Source organism: Eucyclogobius newberryi, unplaced genomic scaffold, assembly GCF_026437365.1.
Source record: "Eucyclogobius newberryi isolate DKJ021-1_F unplaced genomic scaffold, fEucNew1.0.hap1 SCAF_17, whole genome shotgun sequence".
Taxonomy (NCBI): Eukaryota; Metazoa; Chordata; class Actinopteri; order Gobiiformes; family Gobiidae; genus Eucyclogobius; species Eucyclogobius newberryi.
This window is the reverse complement of record NW_027315801.1, coordinates 16,546,995-16,552,314: the sequence shown is the minus strand read 5'-3', so window position 1 is coordinate 16,552,314 and position 5,320 is coordinate 16,546,995.

Genomic DNA, 5,320 nt, shown 5'->3' with positions numbered 1-5,320 from the left:
AGGCTGAAGCAGAGTGTAAGGCTAATGCAGAGTGTAAGGCCGATGTAGAGGAAGAGCAGGATGCAGAGGCTGATGCTGAGGGAGATGCAGAGTATAGGACTGATGCAGAGGTTGATGCAGAGGCTGATGCCGAGTGTAAGACTGATGCAGAGGCTGATGTAGAGGAAGAAGCTGATGCAGAGGAAGAGGCTGATACATAGTGTAAGACTGATGTAGAGGAAGAAGCTGATGCAGAGGAAGAGGCTGATTTCAGCGCTTAGCTGTGGGCGGCAATTAAATCAGAGGGATAAATGAAAATAGAGGCGGTGATAGGAGAAGATCGCCCCTGGTGATGAGGTATTACATCAGATTTGCATACTAATACAGCTTTGGCACGTCTTTGATACATTTTCAGACCTATTATTTCAGAGAGATTATTTTGGGCGAGGAGGAGAGAGTGGGTTTAAACAGTTATTCAATCTATATTTAAATGTGTGTTTGGTATTTCATCCTTTAGAAATTGCTGCCTGTGTATAAAATACCCTTTACTTTCCATCAGTCTGCATTCCCAAATCAGGCTTTGGTGTTAGCACTCCATTTACTAGCTATCTCTGAATTCAGGAGATGATTCCGGAGAGAAGAGCGGTCTTACTGTGGAGTACCGTCCTCCGTGTCACCCACAGCGCCATGAAATATTAAAGCAACACATCTTCATCATCATCATAATTCTCAACATCGCAAGATTTCCATTCTGTCATGTGCGCTGGAGTCTGCACCAATATGTGTGTGTGTGTGTGTGTTTGTGTGTGTGTGTGTGTGTGTGTGTGTGTGCGCCCAATGTAAATAAAGGGACAAGACAGGGAGTTGACATCTCACTCAACATATCCAATGATTTATACTGTTGATTTGGAGAAGATGATAGATAAATAATAATGTGTTCACTACAATCAATTGACACAACTTTTGTTTCATTCCAAAACATGGTCTAAAATGTGCAGGTTTTCTTTGCACTGTTGTATACCACTTTAACTACAAGTCATATACCCTTAATGAAGCATGAACTTAATGCAGGAGGAACAACATTGTCCAATCTCTGACGGATGTTTTATTATTCAGTTTAATCCACTCACATCTGTAGATTTATGGGATGTGTAACTTCAAAGGCAATTATCACACCACACTTTACAATTTTGGATTCAACAACATTTTGACAGATCGCACACATGGATGTATTCAGATCTATAATGTTTTTTTTTTTAAATAAATTGTATTGTATATGTTCATGTACATTTTTACACACAAAATGCCATTTATGAGGGATTACATCTGCCTTATTTATTTATAAAATGTGACATATGATTAAAAACCTGTAAAACATTTTTCTTTCATTTATGTGCGTTTCAAAATCATATCTATTCACTCACCTTACATAACTATTAAAAGTATAGTTATTATCCACAGTTATTCTGGTTCTCTAAACGTTTCATTAAAAAAATTAAAAGGAAAGAAAAGGAAAGAAAAAAATAATATTTGTTCATTTATTCAGTCGTGTTTGTATTGCCTGTGTAAAAACAGCGCTGGGTCCGGCAAAATCTCCTATATTTAAGGTACCAATTTCCGTTCGCTCTTTCATCCGATTTGTAAAGATGCTGATGTTTCTGAACAAAATGTTCACTGCGCCACTGCACTGTCCCTATCCATGGAGCTGAAACTTTAAAAGCCAAGATTCACAACAGGTGAAACAGTTAAAGGTTAAATGGACGATTTTTTTGGCATAAATCTGAGTCTTATTTCCTCGTGGCGTGGACTGCCGATTAGTCCTGCCACGAATCAATCATAAAACGCACCTACCGCTCACCTGCAGCAGCGTGCGGATCGTCCCACATTTCCGCGCGTCTAAGCGCATTGATCTATCATAATATAGTTCCCTCAGTGTACGGGGCAAAATGAAGACGGAGAAAGACAGTTCGAGCTGACGCAGAAGTGGCCTGAAATCTACGGGAGACGAGTGATGCGATGCAATCCATCGCGCTAATAAACAAACGCACGTGTGTGTTGTATCAGTCCGCACGGGGGAGTGCGCATGCGCACTTCCGCCTGCGTTCTCAAATCGCCGAAAAATCGTCCATTGCGCCTTTCAGATCTGTTGGAATAAAGCCATTCACTAGATAGTTGATTTATTTTATTGATGTGTTTATTTAGCTTGTTAATGGATAATAAATGGTCCTGAAATCACCTCTACATTCAAAGTGGTCTGCATAATTTTCTAACACCTGTTGGTCTCCTTTGGGTTGCCTGAAATGTTACACAGTACAATATTAATCTTATATATCTCCATGGAGACATGCAGGAGACACCACTGAGCCCACTCATAGTAAGAAAGGTTTTTAAAGGTTTTTAAAGGCCAAATTAACTTTTTTTTGAAAAGCCTAGTACATGCTTACAATCTTACCAGTCAAGCAGCATCAAGATGGAACGTGCTGTTTGCAATCAGCCGACTTTGAAATGCCACAGTAATTTGTCACATTTTAATTTCTAAAATAACAGTACAAAATAGTCATTAATCCTGCTTGGGTTAGAGGTGCAACCTGACACGACATATCTGTGAGTGCAAACATTACATAGGACCAGGGGGTCCTATATAATGTTTGCACTCTATTTTGTGTGCCCCGCCCCATGTCAGTCTCTTCTCCTCCAGCTTTGCCATTATTGGTGACGTGGCCATGTTTGTATTTGGCCTTGCGTCTTATTTCCAAGTGGAATCTGAAGCAATGAAAGGTTTCTGATTGTGTGGGCATTGTTGGCTCAAAAATAAGGACAAAGATTAAAAATCCCATATCATGCTATTTTTTTGTAGTCTACCCTAAGGGTATATTTGATAATAATAGGTGTTGTGCAACACCCATAACATAATGGTTATGAAATATCACCCATACCTTGGACCCCACTCACAAACCCGGAAATGCAAACGGCTTGGTTTGAGATTCGTCCCCACCCTTGCGAAGAGCAATCTGCCTCCCCCGCCCAACCCGTGACGTAGTCTCAGCGAGAGCGAGTGTCCCCTAGTCACAGGGTGGTCAGGAGACGGTGAGAATGTAAACAAGCCAAGGCGTCGCTACACAGCGGCACACGGGAATGCCAAGTTATCAAAGAATAAAAACAATAATCACATTTCAAGCACTTGCAGAGTCATCATAATGAATGAAAAACATCACAAAACAATGTAATAACAAACGTCTCGTCAGAAAGTCGCACATGTACATGTAGCTCATACTCATAGCTATCGTGCTCCCTTCTTTTATCGTGGGAATAGCGCGTTCCACCCCACAAGTCCGAAGGTTCACAGTGCAGCGGATCGGGGTCTCCTGTCCAACGTGCAACGTGAAACTAACCTCACCGCGGTGGCTCTCCTCGCGTCCTCTCCCGCCTGCCTCCGCTGATACCCGGAAGACTTTGCTTTTCGTCTGCGCAACTTTAGTGAAGTGTTGTGGGCAAACAAAAACACCTGAAATAAACTCCAGACACCTTCCTCATACTGTGTCCTCTTTCAGCAAATTAAACAGTGTAGAGACATATTTACAGCCGAAAACATTTTCTCCAAGAAGACATGGTGAGTAAATAAACAAGCTTTGTTCGCGTTGGAACAAAAGAAGTCGCCGCGGCTCCTCTCACCCCCCCTCTCCCTCGCCACAGAGCCGGGGGGGGAGGGGGAAGGGGAGGGGTGTGTTCCAGGTACAGAGTGCTTCCCGGAGGATGGGCTGAAACAGGGAAGTGTGCCGCGGCACTCAACACTGATGACGCATTGCTGAGGTAGCCCCCGTCCATCTGTTCATCCGAGGAGACGGGGGAAGTCTACTCTCGCTAAAAACTGCAGGAATCAATCAAGAAAACACTTTGGGCACATATATGAGGCACCAATAGCACCGTAAGAAGGTTTAAAGCTCTGAAAAGTCGATTTTGCATGATATAGGACCTTTAAACCATTGTAAACATGGCGTAAACAGTAAGCACTAAACATGATGTGACCAACAGTAAACACTATGTTCTGTCTTTGTTCTAATCCTATGGTAAGTGCTGTATCTAGTGGTCATGATAATAATTTGCTCTGGAGAATGTGTTGCCCCTAGTGGCAGCGGCATGAGCAGTCTGCCGACAATCCAACTCGATCCACTATAATCCTTAAAATTGTGGCTGTAAGTGTTATCTCTTTGTGTAGCATAATCTTATCAGTATCTGTGCATGCCATTGACAGTACCATCCACATACATATTCTTTGATCCACGAGGAGCAAATCAGACTTTAGATGATGAAAATTGTCCACACATTCATTCGCATTAGTGAAAAATAGAAAATTAAACAGACAATAGTCAATAGTTTGCAGCCTGTATTTTCCAGAGCCTCTATCTGTTCTGCAGAAGAAGCAGGAGAAGTTGAGTTGCTACTGCTATTACAACTAAAATGCACTAGAATACAGGGAATGACATAATCCCCAGACCCCTAAGGATTGTGATTTCAGCAATATATAAAATGAAATTGCCTATACAGTATGTTTACTTCAGAAATAGTCAACTTATAGTTGTATCACAGACATATTTTTTACATGATCGAAGGGGGCACCACTGAGCATTTCTGACAAGTTGCATTGCACAAAGTTTGTGCTTATTTATATTCGGCTATTAGCTAAAGTAAAGCCTTTTTTAAGTCACACCAAGCTTGAAAGAACTATTCATACTTTCATCAGCTCAAGAACAAACAATGCTCTTTATGGCGGTGTCAGGATGCTGCAGCACGTTTTCTAACCAACACACCCAGACGTCACATCACCGAAGTTCTGTCATGGAATTAGACATACACCGATGCTATTCCGTAACACATCGAGAACACAATTCAACTTAGAATATGAAACGACACAGAAATATCAGACATTTGTATGGCAAGCTTGGGAGAAAACGCCGGGACTGATCACGCAGGCTGTGGTAAGGAGCCTGTGTGATCCTCCTGCGTCTCACCCCGTTTTTTCCCATGCTGGTTGGTTTTATTAGATATTCTGGAATAGGCGGGTCACATTTCTCATTGGTCAGCCTCACACCAAGGCACTTGGTATTTTTCCGTAGAGATCAAGCGTTGGGTAAACATTACCCAAACTCCTCTGGGCTGTCACCCCCCCCCCCTCGGGTAAACATCATCTGGCCCATCTTTACGACCCCTTCACAAATGCAGTTTGTCACACACCCGTTCTTCTCTTAGACTAATGATGCAGATAAAATATCACTATTATGCAGATAAAATACATCACAGAAATATAATCATATATTCACATTTGATCACATTTCCCTCCTGT